The following is a 15,132-nucleotide window of genomic DNA, read 5'->3' on the forward strand; positions in this document are numbered from 1 at the left end:
TACATTTTTAGTACCAGTGTTCCACACACCTGGAAGTCAGAGAGACATCAGATCTGCTAGGGAGCAACTTGGAGTGAGGGTATAAATTGTGGGTGAGCCTCAAGACGTACACCATTTAGCTGGGAGTTGGAGAGGTACACCATTCAGCTGCTCAGAAATGGCCCTGCATTGAGTTTGAAAACGAAGTGATAAAAGTAAAAATAGCATGATGGAAAATCTGTAAAATAATTGGTTGTTAAGAAATTGCAATTAATTTTTAAACTGCTGTAAACTGGAAAAGAAGTAGCTATACAAAGATATAATTGCAGAATACCAGGAATAAGGAAAAGTCACTGCAAATGTAATCAAATAGTGTAAGTTATCCAAAGTAAGGTAAAGTTCATGGAAGTGCAATAATTTTAAGATGTAGCAGCCCAGTTTGGTCAAGTGGAATGTGTGATGTGTAACATGAGCAAAGTTATTGGGGCAGGAAGTGTTGTCCATTGCAGAAACATGAACTCTGGGTTTCAGAGCTTGAGTGGTACCTGGAGGACAGTGCGGCCTATCCATAAGAATGAGAATTACATAGATAGGCCTTTCAACAGAAGTATATGAGGGGCCTGGAGTCAGAAAGTTAGGCAGTTCAGGAAAAACAAGTAGTTAAGGCAGGAGTCCTCTGGTGTCCTGCTCACAAATCAGTTTTCTGTTTTGAAAGTAGGTGAGGGCATTGCTTCCTCAAGGGAATGCAGTCAGTACCACATTTGCAGCACTGTAGTCGGCTCTTGTACAGGAGGAGAGGAAGCATTAATTAGGTAGAGAACAAATAGGCAATTCTGTAGCCATAGATGTAGATCCAGGTTGGTATGTTACCATGTCACAGAGCAGCTGCAGGACATTGCTGTAGGGGAACGTGAGTAGCCAGAGATTGTGACCCACATTGACACCAATGTCTTGGATAGGAAAGTGATGTGGTCCTACAATCAGAATTTAAGAAGCTGGATAGAAAACTAACAGGAATGATCTCATATACATTGAGGTTGATGAGAAAAACTGTAGCTAGACAAAAGGCTACCAGCAAATTTGAGATGGATTGGACACAGTCAAAGTATATTCCCTCAAAAGGGAAAGGCAGGGCAAACAAGGTCAGAATTCTTTGGGATGACAGAGGAGGTAGAAATTAAAATAAAGAAGAAACTGTGCGCTTATAACAGATGTCAGGGAAAATACAATCAAAAACACACAAAGCAATACCAAAGCTTTTGACAGGAGGCAAGAAAGCAAATAAGAGAAACAAGGAGGGATTCTGAGAAAAGATTGTTGACCAACACACAGGGGAATCTCAAAGTCTTCTATTGGATTATAAATAGTAAAATTGTGGTTACAGGAGGAGTAGGGCATTATTGACCAAAAGTAAAGTTTAGATACAGAGGCAAGTGGCTTCCTGAAGTGTAAAATGAATACTTTGCACCTGTCTTTACAAAAGAGAAGGATGCTGTCCAAATCATGGTGTCAGAGGAGGAAAGTCTTTTGCTAGAAGGATTCAAAATTGTGAAGGAGGAGGTATTGGATGGGCCATCAATGCATCAAGTTGATCAGGCAACAAGAATGGATGAGATGTATAGAATCATAGAATCCCTACTGTGTGGAAACAGGCCCTTCAGCCCAACAAGCCCACATTGACCTCAGAGAATCCCACCCAGACCCATCCCCCTATGACCCACTTAATCTACACATCCCTGAATGCTATGGATAATTTAGCACGGCCAATCCACCTAACCTGCACATCTTTGGACTGTAGGAGGAAACCAGAGCACACCCACGCAGACCCATGCAGACACAAGGAGAATGTGCAAACTCCACACAGACAGTCGCCTGAGGGTGGAATCAAACCTGGGTCCCTGGCGCTGTGAGGCAGCAGTGCTAACCACTGAGCCACCATGCCGCCCCAAGTGTTGTAAAGTCTGTATCCAAGATACTGAGGGAAGAGAAAGTGGAAATTGCAGGGCCAAAGGTCATAACCTTTCAGTCTTCTCTAAACTCAGGGGAGGTTCAGGAAGATTGGAGAATTGCAGACATTACATATTTCTTCAATTGCCAGTGGCATTTTGAGTCAGTAGCAAGCTGAGTAGATCATCAGAACTCCACTATTTTATTACTGAAATGTGCAAAGACTTGCCTTTGGTAATTGTCTGAGAGTAGCTCATTGCGAAGGGAGAGCGTGAATATTATAACATTGCACTGGTTTCTACAGGCTCCTGGGGCTGGTCTGGTGAGGGAGAGGGTTTGCCTGTAAAATCATGATGTGGAGGTGCTGGTGTTGGACCGGGGTGGACAAAGTCAGAAATCACACGACACCAGGTTACAATCCAACAGGTTTATTTGAACTCACAAACTTTCAGAGTGCAGCCCCTTCGTCAGGTGCAGCCGACAAAGGAGCTGTGCTCCGAAAGCTTGGAAATTCCTGTAAAATCAGGCATCATTGCCATGGGTGCTGATCCTGGCACTTACACACCTGCCTCCTCCACAAATTTACCAGAGGTGGAGGAGATGTCAGGAGGCTCAACTGTGGAGACCGATGTCCTCCCTGACGGGGGGTAGAAGATCAGCCTCAATTCAGCTACCAGCTTCACCATTATTGATTTGCTGCAGACCAAGCTGGCAAGGTGGAAGTGCCAGGTGACCTAGACCCTGGCATTGCTTTCCACCCTGTAAATGCTAACTTGTAGTAAACACAACAGCCAAATTGTATGCAGAACGTTTCCACGAGGAGCAATGCGATGACATCCAGGGAAAATAATGGTTAATGTTGATTGAAGGATGACAGATCTGCTATGTTTTTAAACAGTGCCATGGGATCTTCTACATCTGACTGAGAGAGCAGGCAGAGACCTTGATTTAACGTTTCATCTGAAAAATAGTACATTCAACAACACCACACTCATTCAGTGCTAAACCAGACAGTTAAACTTGCTCTCTGTTCTTGAAGTCAGACTTGAACCCACACCCCTTGCCTCAAAGAGTTAAGTACCACCAGCTGAGCCTACTGCTGCCACACTTATTGAACATGACAATGCTGTGGGAGATTGAATCCTTGTAGCTGAGCCCTGAATAGAAGGGGTTTGATGTGTTGAATAGTCACTTTGCATTTTCTTCAAGTCCTCCTAAATGACACTTTGCAAGTGTGGAATGTTATATTGCCCCTTTCTGTGGCCTTTTGACAATCAGAGTGAAAATACGTCTCCTGTAAGAAGTTTGTTGATTCAGCAGAATACATCAACATTCTCCACTTCAAAGAACAAAGAATAAAGAACAATACAGCACAGGAACAGGCCCTTTGGCCCTCAAAGACCCTTTGATATTTTACTTTTAAATTCTGTGTCTGATACTACCTCTCTCACGAACACCTGAAGAAGGAGAGAAGCTCCAACGGCTTGTGTTTTCAAATAAACCTGTTGGACTATAACCTGGTGTCGTGTGATTTCTGACCTTAAACAATGGGACAACATTGGCTATTCTCCAGTCCTCTGGGACCTCACCTGTGGCCAAAGAGAATACAAAGATGTCTGTCAGTGCTCCAGCAGTTTATTGTTTTGCTTCCCTCAATATTCTGGGATAGATCCCATCAGGACCCAGGGACTTATCTTCCTTCATGCTTTTTTAGACACACAACACCCCTTCCTTTTTAATAGCAACTTGGCTCAGAAATTCAACACTTCCCACCCTGAAATCATCCTCCACCAATTCCTTCTCTTTGGTGAATGCCAACACAAAATAGGACATCACCTACCTCTTCTGGCTCCGCACAGTGATTCCCTCCTTTGTCCTTGAGTGGGCCAACCTTTTCCCTGGCTGCCCTCTTGCTTTTTATATATGTATAAAAAGCCTATGGAATTTCCATAATTCTGTTTGCTAAAGTCTTTTCATGACACCTTTTAGCCCTTCCAATTCCTTGTTTAAGTTCTTTCCTACTTTCCTTATATACTTCAAGGGCTCCGTCAGTTCCCATCCTCCTAGACCTTACATATGTTTCCTTTTTCTTTTCGACTCAGGTCATAACATCCCTTGGTCAATCCCTAAGGTCAATCATCCATGGTTCACATAACTTGCCATACCTACCCTTCACTCTCGCAGGAACGTGCTGCTCCCGAACTCTTACCAGTTGCTGTTTGAAATAGTCCCACATGTTTGATGTAGATTTACCCTCAAACAACCACCTCCAATCAACATTCTCCAGTTTCTGCCTAACATTGTTGCAGTTCGCCTTGTCCTAATTCAACACCTTTACCTGAGGACTGCTGCTACCCCTATCCCTATCCCTAACTTCATAATGTTCTAAATTTGCGCAACCAATGCAGTGTAGCTTCCCAGTAAGATCTTTTATGTAAATCATATCAAGTTAAGACATTAAAATAGGCAAGAAAAGTATGATCTACTAAAGACCAAGGCCTGAAAAGAATGGATAAACACCCACCATTGATTTTAGGTGATCTTCACCATGCAGCTAAAGTTCCAGGGGAACTAACAACATGAGCTGTCTGGTGGAACATGCAGGAGCGATATTTTGTTTATAAACCTGTCATTGTGAAGATTGTCCTGAGAAATGAATGTTTGACAGACATATGAGTCAATCATCAGCCAACTGTTCCTGAGGATTAGTGAATAATTTCTCCCAGCTGTGATCTTGCCTCCCTCGGGACAATGTCAGACTGATTGTGGACTGAGGAAACGTTTCTCAGAATCTGGCTTTGATGTGTTGTTACATCTATGTTGTAGTTCAGATAGTTTCAGTCAACGTTTATTCCAGTTGTGCTCACAGGACCGTGAGCTTTACTTTGTCAATTCAGGTGTAGATGTCTCTAGTATTTATTGCTTACCCCTAAGAAAGTGGTGGTGAGCCATATTCTTGAATACAACTGAGTGACATGCTTGGACATTTCAAACTGTATTTAAGAATCAACCGAATTTTGGTAGGCCTGGATTGGCACCACATCCATCACTTTCAAAATTCACGCCCTCCACCACTGACGCATAGTGGCAGCAGTGTGTACCATCTACAAGACGCACTGTAACAACTCACCAACGTTCCTTATATGACACTTTCCAGACCCATGACCACTTCCATCTAGAAGGACAAAGGCAGCGAATATACAGGAACACTACCACCTGCAAGTTTCCCTCCAAACCACTCACCATCCTGACTTGGAAATATATCGCCAATCCCTCACAGTCACTGAACCTCTCTCCCAAACACTCGAGCACTTATACTGCAATGGCTCAAGAAGCCAGCTTACCATTATCTTCTCAAGGACAATTAATGAATCATGGAATCCCTACAGCGTGGACGTTGGCTATTCGGCCCATCAAGTCCATACCTACCCTCCAAATAGCATCCCACTCAGACTCAACCCCTATCCTATCCCTGTACCTAGCCTTTGAGTATGGGAGTTGGGTAGTCATGTTGAGGTCGTACAAGACATTGGTGAGGCCTCTTCTGGAATACTGTGTCCAGTTCTGGTCGCCCTGTTATAGGAGCGATATTATTAAGATAGGGAGGGTTCAGAAAAGATTTACCACAATGTTGCTGGGAATGGCATGTTTGAGGTATAAAAATAAACTGGAAAGACTGGGACCTTTATTCACTGGAGTGTTAGAGGTTGAGGGGTGACCTTATTGAGGGTTATCAAATCATGAAGGGCATAGATAAAGTGAACGACAAGGGTCTTTTCCCTAGGGTGGGGGAGGTAAAAATTAGGGGGCACATTTTTAAAGTAAAAAGGGAAAGATTTACAAAGGACACTAGGGGCAACATTCTTCCACAGATGGTGGGTCATGTGTGGAATGAACTGCCAGAGAAAGTGATGAATGCAGGTACAGTTACAACACTTAAAAGATACTTGGATAAGTTCACGAATAGGAATGGTTTGGGAGGATATGGGCCAAGCGCAGGCAAGTGGGACTATTTTAGTTTGGGAACAAGGATGGTGTAGACTAGGTGGACCGAAGGGTATGTTCTGTGCTGTATGACTCTATAATTCTGTGATTCTATGACTCTATCTTCCTTAGGATTGGGTGTGGGTGTGTGTATGGTGGAGGGAGAAGCAACGGGGCAGGTTCTAATTTACAGATTCAGGGTTCAGACAGGCAACTGCACCCATTAAAGTGAAGCTGCTTCAGGCAGATTTATCTTCTGTCTTAGGTGTCCAAAACACAACTTTTACACTTTCGGCTGGATAGGCAAAAGTCAAAAGCTGCTGGTTTTTTTAGAGAGTTAAATGTTTCCAGGACACCATTGTGGGAAGCATATTGCCTTTTGGGTGAGGTCAAGGTCACTTGGGAATGTTAAAAGTATGAATGAATATGCATAGAAAGTGCATAAAATCATTGGAACTGTCAGAGAACTGTCAAAGAAACTGTCAAGGCATTTACAACTTCTGCCCTTCATTAAACATACCTGAGAGCTCATCCATCCATTTGATTGTGGAAACAGTCCAAACACAAGCACAATCGTGCTTGTTTGGCTTCTCTCGCCATCTGATCAATCATGGCAATTGTTAAGTTTATTTAAACCAGATAAAGAGGTTTCAAGTACATGTAGTTCCTGCTATCGAGATTTTAAAAGATCTGAATGATATACACATTTATTGGCCTGATATGAAGAAAGTGGAGAGTCATGAATGAACATTTTCCCTTAAATCATTCTCCACCAATCACATTGTCTGTAGAGGATTCACTGGCTGCACACAAGGGGTGAATTGGAATGGAATGGAGGGTGTGGGGAGGCGGTGGAGGCAGGATGGGGTTCCTGAGTAAATTAGCCAAATTTGGTTAAGATCTTTTAAGCTGAAAGTCTGAAAATCCTAACCTGTGGTTTCCAGCCTGTGAGGTGCCTCCAATCACAGTTCTTTGAACGTCTGGTCTGAATGTGCAGTAATGCTGAAGACTGGGTTACATTAGGTTACTTTACATTCTGGGTGTGGGCTCACAATTCAAACCACACTGTACTTTTAAACAGTGTTGCTGAATATTGGAAAACCTGGGAATGGAGGTAGGACACTTCAGAATTGGCTATCGGTGATGGGCTCCCTCAAGGCAACAGCAGCTTAATTTATATAATGTGGGTGAGCTCCCCATTCATTTCAGGCTTGGCAATCACACCTAATGGGGCTGGGGGGGATTAAGGGTGGTGGTGGCGCAAATTACATCAGCAAGACTAAAGGTAAGAGATAAAGGAAACATTAACTGACCTATTGTCGTAAAGGCAAGTATTCCAGGTCTCCAGCCCTGTTCAAAGTTAAATGACATTGCGTTCCAAGCATTTAACACATTGCAACAGATTGTTTTTCCCAATATTGTGACAAAATCCCTGTGCTGCTTAATCCTAATGGGTTAATGCCTCCATTAAATCAGCAGAGAGGACAATTTGATCCCAAGCCATGAAGCATTCATAATGTATCTCATACACAAATTTCCAGATGTGTGGAACGTAACAAAACTTTGCACTAATGCTGCCTATTGAAATAGCAGAGAAAATACCCAGTGCACGTTGATATTTGACTTGTTTCCTGCAATGATGCATCTTTACTGCTGAGGGACCGCCATCATATCATACAGTGACAGCATGTGGCCAATGTGCAGGATATGTTTCTGGGCCTGTCATTTCGACTCTCGGGTTGGGGAATACACTGTAGACTTTGCATCTATCATTACGCTGCAGGGATGCTGTTTTTAATCATACGTTAGGTTGATTAGGAGCTGAGCTGTCCCAAAACGCTCACTGCTGTGCTTAGAAATCTCAGCCTCTAAGTAACTCATGTCCAAGGCAGCATTGGGTATAAACTGCGAGACAACAATTGCTGTGTGGAGTCTCACTCAATGAGAGGGCATGTTCATGGACTAAACGCAGAAGTTAACTGTTCCAAATCTCTCAGAACGTACCACAAAATTCAAAACAACACTTTAGCATGCTTCATGATTGAAATACTGGCCATTCCTCACTGTTGGGCATCACTGGAGTACGTGCGTGTATCTATGCTGGACATAATGCAATATCAATGCATTATCAATAACTGATTGAACACCATTTACATAGATCTCAATAAATAGTACTGAGCATATGCAACAGTACAATATTTATCAGTTCTTTTACAGTTCAAATGCTGCATTTGAGGCCTATATATTACTATTTAATTGTATATATCAATATAAAGACTGCTGGTTCCTTGCCCAATAATTGAGTCACTGAGTTCTGAAGAACAGTCATAATGAGCCAGAAACAATAGCCCTGGATGGAATCTCCCCAGCCCCTGGACAATATGGGCCATGGAAACTCAGTTGACAAAGTAGGCCAAGATTAGCAAGAATGATCTTCTTGACCATAAGAAAAGGATTCTGCAATGACATTTTGAACAGCTGAACAAGAATGTCACTACTAAACAACAAGAGGCCTAACTGCACGCATCCGGATGTCATCAATACATAAACCCACCTGCATTTTGCTGTTCTCCTACCCGCCAGAGAGAAACTACACAGTGACAATCCCCAACATGAAAGACAGAACCTTACTTGGCAACTGCAGCTTCCTGCTTGTTCCTCCAGGATTCCGTATTGTTCCCAGTATGTCAGAGTATGTTCCATGGTTCATGTCTGCCTACACTCCCTTCCCTGAAAATTGAATCAGACACGTACCAGCCTCTTTGCATCCCATGCCACATCTCCAATCCACTTTGAATACAGTCCACAAGTGATGTACTTCGGAGGGCATCAGCCCCTTTTCTTGTCATGCCCTTCAACCAAAAGGCCAAGTCGCAAAGTCCTTGGTCAGTCTGGGCTCCCAGCAAAATAAGTCAATGTTAACAGGGCCCAATGTTCTGGAGAGAAGTTGGGAAAGTCAGTTGTGGGGATTGCAGGCAGCACATTGGGATACAGAGGGGGCAGTAATTGTGAGGGGCAACAACTGGACGTATAAGGGGGCAGAGACAAAAATGCATCCAAAGATGTTGTTATAGTGGAAGGGAGTTATCAACAGTCACAAGCTGATGGCAGAGCATTAGATGTTGTTTATTAGGTCATATGGGAATCAGGGTGAGCTTGCCAATTGGGTACATAATTGGCTTAATGGCAGGAGATGGAGAGCAATGATGGAGGGATACTTTTCGGACTGGAGGGCTGTGACCAGAGGTGTTCCACAGGGATTGGTTCTGGGTCCACTTTTGTTTGTCATTTATAAAAATGATTTGAAGGAGAATATAGAAGGCACGGTTAGTAAGTTTGTGCATGACACCAAAATTGATGATAGTAGACAATGAAGAAGGTTTTCTAAGATTACAAAGGGATCTTGTTCAAGTGGGTCAATGGGCTGAAAAATGGTAGATGGAGTTCAATTTGGATAAATGTGAGGTTCCGCATTTTGGTACAACAAACAAGGCTAGGGCTTATACAGTTAATGGTAGGGCCTTGGGTTGTGTTGTAGAAATGAGGAACCTAGGGATACAGGCACATAATTCTTTGAAGGTGGTGTCACATATAGACGGTGGTTAAATAAGCTTCTGGCATGCTTGCCTTCATTGCTCTGTCCTTTGAGTACGGGAGTTGTGAGGTCAGGTTGAGGTTGTGTAGGACATTGGTGAGGCTTCTTCAGTTCTGGTCGCCCAGCTACAGGAAGAATATTATCAAGCTGGAGAGGGTTCAGAAGAGATTTACCAGCATTTTGCCAGGAATAGAAGGTTTGAGTAATCAAGGAAGTCTGGATAGGTGGGGATTTTTTTCACTGGAGCGTAGGATGTTGAGAGGCGACCTGATAGAAATTTATAAAACAATGAGAGGTATAGGTAGAGTTAATGGTAGTTGTCCTTTCCCTAGGATGGAGGATTTCAAGACTGGCGGCACATTTTTAAGGTGAGAAGAGAGAGATTTAAAAAAGACATGAGGCAAATTTTTTACACAGAGGGTGGTTCGCGTGTGGAATGATCTTCCTGAGGAAGTGGTGGGTGCGGATACAATTATAATGTTTAAAAGACATTTGGATAGATACATGAATAGGAAAGGTTTGGAAGGATATGGGCCTGGAGCAGGCAGATGGACTGGTTGGACTGAAGGATCTGTTTCAGTATTGTACGACTCTATGACTCTATAACCTCTCTGGTCTCAATGGTGGGTTGGGGAGCTGTGCAACATGATAATTGGCATGTCTAAGCTGTAGCAACAGGGCTCAAGGCTAATGTTAGGAGATCCAGTCATAATTCAACGAGGTGTGTGGGAGTACATGGAAGCTCAATACTGATGGGCCAGCCAGGCAAGGCAAGGTAAAAAGGAACATAAAGATTCAGGGGAGTCCCCTTGAATACCAAGCTGAGCCTGTAACTCATTCTGCCAAGTGCAACCTGCATTGTCTTCCAGAGACATGCAAATTGTAATTCACAATGAAAATGGGAAATGGCTGCAAATACACCCACAGAGGGGAGAGTAAATGTTTTCTTTTCTGTCTGAGAACAGCATTCTACTTGTTATCAATGTGAGGCACCTCAAGGAGCAATTATATTCATTAATCAGACACTTTCACAGTAAGTAGAACATAGAATATAGAACATAGAACATAGAACGTAGAATGTAGAGTGTAGAACATAGGACAGTACAGTACAGGAACAGGCCCTTCAGCCCACCTTGTCTATACCAACCACAATGCCATTCTAAACTAATCCCATCTGCCTGCATGTGGTCCATATACCACAATTCCCTGCTTGTTCATGTGTCTGTTTAAATGCCTCTTAAACATTGCTATTGTATCTACTTCTCCCCTGATAGCGTGTCCCAGGCACCTACTACCCTCTCTATAAAAAGCTTGTCTTGTACATCTCCTTTAAACTTTTCCCCTCTCACCTTAAACCCATGCCCCCTGGTATCTGGCATTTTCATCCTGGGGAAAAGACTCCAAATCATCCACACTCTCATAATTTTGTATACTTCAATCAGGTCAGCCCTCAGCCTCCAATCTCGAATGAAAACGATTCAAGTTTGCCCACTATCTCCTTATAGCTACGACACTCCAATCCAGGCAATATCCTAGTATACCTCTTTCGCACCCTCTCCAAAGCCTCCACATCCTTCCTATACGGTAGTGACCAGAACTGCACACAATACTCCAAATGTGGCCTAACTAAAGTTTTATACAGTTACTTCTATGACTTGCCAACTTTTATACTCAGGTGGAAGTTATCTGCAATCTTCGTACCCTGTATGTGAAACACTGTAATGTCCAACTGAGTGCGATACAGACCCCGGTCACAGTATTCTTCAACATGTCATTGGTTATTACAGATTGATTACAGATATCTCTGTGAAGCACAAGTAATCACAACTGACCTTAAAAGTGTTACCTGTGGGTCACAATTCGCAAAGACAATCCGGATCTCACAGGCTGCATAAGGACATGATTTCCTCTCAACTTGAGTTGGAAATACTCACCAACATGCTCCTGTTACAATGCTCCCTTTCTTGACTGATGTTGTGGGCTGGATATGGGATGACTTCCCTGAGGGCCAGTCTATTCCCCAGGGGCTAAAGACAAGTCATCACTTTGAGAATACCACATCAGATCATACCTGACTTCATCAACACAAAAGTTTCCATTTCATCAATGCACAAGTCATCTGTGATTATTGATACCACATTTTAGAGATCTGCGCCAGGCACCCTGGGAGCTGCCATGATGCCCATATTCTAAAGTTCATGCTTCAGCACATGGCTGAAGACTAGATGACACAACCCCCTGACTGAAGGCAAATGTAGGTAAAATGCAGCATCTTCTTCCACCACTGCCATTGTCATCTGCTGAAGATGAGGTCCTGATATTTGTCTTAGTCTGGAGGACACTTGCAGACCAGACAGAGTGAGTTGTATAATCCTAGCATTTGGTGCCCTGCACAGTTGGTGTACATGGAGAAGGGATGTGATTGATACTGAAGAACTGTGAGAATGGGGACAATCCTTCAAGGGGGAAGGTAAGGAACATCACCTTCAGCATGATAGAACAGTGCAGCATCAAGTACAATTATCCAAACAGGACTTAATTAACAGATAACCCCAGTCAATGGGATCTGGGTGCAGTGATCACTCACTGGCTTTAAATTTGTTGTTTCTCGAATGCAAGTGAGCCCTGGCTGTTACCAGAAGCAAATGCAGCTTCTGTTTGTTTTTTCCTCGTCTTTGCTGTTCTTGACAACAAATGAACTTTTTCAACCATTTAACGCTTCCAAGTATGTGATGAGAAGATGTTAGGCCTCACTGGGCAACAGGGAAAAAGCAGAACTCCCTTACACAGAGTTCTAAGATGAGGTGATGCTAAGGACAGGTCACCGTGTGTAATTTGTTTCTTATGGTTACAATGACTGTCAATCAGACAGCTATTAACGTAAAATACAGGAACATTAATGAATATGGACTTGTAGTTGCAATGAAGTGTCAGCCATGTAACCTGTGCTGCCTCAGAAGGATTTCCTTGTCGTTCCCCTTCCACTACTTACACATGGAAGGGCATCTCCTGGCTGGCAGCACTTTGCCTGGTGCATGGCTGGATGTTAAATCTGCTGGGAACTCAGGGGTGTCCCAGGAATAGCAAATACTTCCAGTATTGCTGAGAGAAGATAGTTTGATGGGGCACCTTCAAGATGTGATGCAAAGCTAATAAGGCAGCTATGGAGAATAGCAGGAGAAAGCAGCTCAGGATCATGGAAAAGAATCCACTGGACCAAAACATGTAGCAGCAGAAGTAGGCCATTTGGCCCATTGAGTCAGTTCTGCCATTCAATAAGAGCATGGCTGATAATCTTCAACTCTACTTTCCTGCCCTTTCCTTATAAGCCATGATTTTCTTACTGATTATAAATCTGCCTGTCTCAGCCTTGAATATACTTTAATGACACAGGCTTGACATCCCTCTGCATTAAGGAATTCCACAGATACTCTACCTTCTGAAAGAAGAAATTCCTGCTCATCTCTGTTTTAAATGGGTGATCCCTTATTCTGAGATTGCACCCTCTGGTTCTAGACTCTCCACAAAGGGAAACAACCTTTCCATAATTCAAATAATGCTGCCAAACCAAACCCAACACAAAAGTCAAAAGTCCAAAATGGGAAACAAACTCTCCACATCTGTCCTGCCAACCCTCCTAACTATCTAATCGTCCGATAAGGTCATGTCACATTCTTCTAAATTCCAAAGTGTACAAGCCCAGCCTACTCCATCTCTGCTCATGAGAAAATCCCTACAGACCAGGGATCAACCTATTGCACATTCTCTGGACTGCCTCCAAAGCCAGTCTACCTTTCCTTACATGAGAGGACCAAAACTGTTCACAGTGTTCCAGCTACATCCTGACCAGTTTTAGCAAGAGTTCCCTATTTTTGCGGTCAATTCCTTTTGAAATAAAGGCCAACATTCTATTTGCCTTCCCAATTGCCTGCTGAACTTGAATCACAACAAAAGCTAACATCCATGCATGATGACCCCCAAATGCCCAGATGTTAGCCAAGAGGACTTTGCAATGTCCACAGGCTGTGGCAGCCATTGTCATTTTCGGTGCCCAGTTTGGTGACACATCGTGCGTCTTGTTTCACTCCTTTGGTTAAACTGGAAATGAGGACCTTTATAAACATCTCTGGCAGCATTGCAGCCAAAACTAACCATGAAGAGAGTTTTAAGTCTTGACTTAAAAGCTTAAAGACGATTAAACATCTTAAACTTTTTTTTATCACCTTTTTCTCCCAGTGTATAAGACACATTAACTGACTCTCCCCACTTGTTTTAAATGACTCTGACAGTACTTGGACTGATCCAATCAGAAACTGACATGACTTGTTCCAAAATTAATCCTTTGGAAACATTGTCTGTGAGAATTTATTTTATCAGAAATCTGCTGCATTATATTTATAGCAATGGATCTCTGGCCCTGAATTAAATATGTCACCCACACAATAAGTTCATAATGGGACTGAGTACTTCCTGTTGCATTTAGCCTCATTGTTCTCCCTGAACCATACATCAAAGGCCAGTTCACACAGTAGAACAGAGCCTGACAACTGAAATGAAGCCAGCCCATAGTGCAAGGCAATAGGTCTGTGTTACTAGAGTCTGTCTTAACGAGAAATGGTTCATATTCTCACCAACCAACTTTATGTTTTATAACATTTCTGTGGGATTACTGACAGGAGTATAGGAACAGGAGGAAGCCATTTAGCACCTTGACCCTGCTTCCTACACCATTCTCAGTGAGATCAAAACCCAACTGTATTTTGCCGCTTGTGATCTAAATCCTGTGATAACCTTAAAATTATATTTTCTTTTATTAACTTAGGGGTTGTTGGTGCTGGCTGGGCTAGCAATTTTTACATCACTAATTGCCTTCAAGTAGGTGTTGATGAGCAGCCTTCTTGAATCACCAGTTATTGTAGGTAGACCCACAGTATTGTTAGGGAGGGAGCTCCAGGATTTTAACCCAACAACACGGAGGGAATGCAGTATATTTATAATGGGGGATACAATGATGGTAATACCATTTAATGTCAAGGGGCGGTGGTTAGATTGTCTCCTTTTGGTGATGGATATGGTCTGGCACTTGTGTGATGTGAATGTTACTTGCCACTTGTCAGCCCAAGCCTGGACATTGTCCAGGTTTTCCTGTATTTGGACACGGTCAGCTTCGGCATCTGAGGACTTGAAAATGGTGCTGAATGGTGCAGTCATTAGCAAGCTTCCCCACCTCTGAACTTATGGAAGAGAGGACATTGATAAAGCAGCCAAAGATGTTTGGCCCTTGGACACTACCCTGAAGAACTCCTGGAGAGATGTTCTGGAGCTAAGATAACTGACCTCCAATAACCACAACCATCTTCCTATGTGACAGGTATGAGTCCAACCATCAGAGGTTTTCTCCGATTCCCATTGATTCCAGTTTAGCTAGGCCTCCTTGATGCCACACCCTGTCAAATGCAGCTTTGACATCAAAGACTGTCACTCTCACCTCACCTCTGGAATTCAGCTCTTTTGCAAATGTTTGAGCCAAGGCTGTAATGAGGTCAGGAGCTGAGTGGCCCTGGCGGAACCCAAACTGGGCATCACTGAGCAGGTTATTGCTGAGCAGGTGCTGCTTGATAGCACTG

Source organism: Rhincodon typus, chromosome 34 (assembly GCF_021869965.1).
Source record: "Rhincodon typus isolate 14 chromosome 34, sRhiTyp1.1, whole genome shotgun sequence".
NCBI classification, from domain to species: domain Eukaryota; kingdom Metazoa; phylum Chordata; class Chondrichthyes; order Orectolobiformes; family Rhincodontidae; genus Rhincodon; species Rhincodon typus.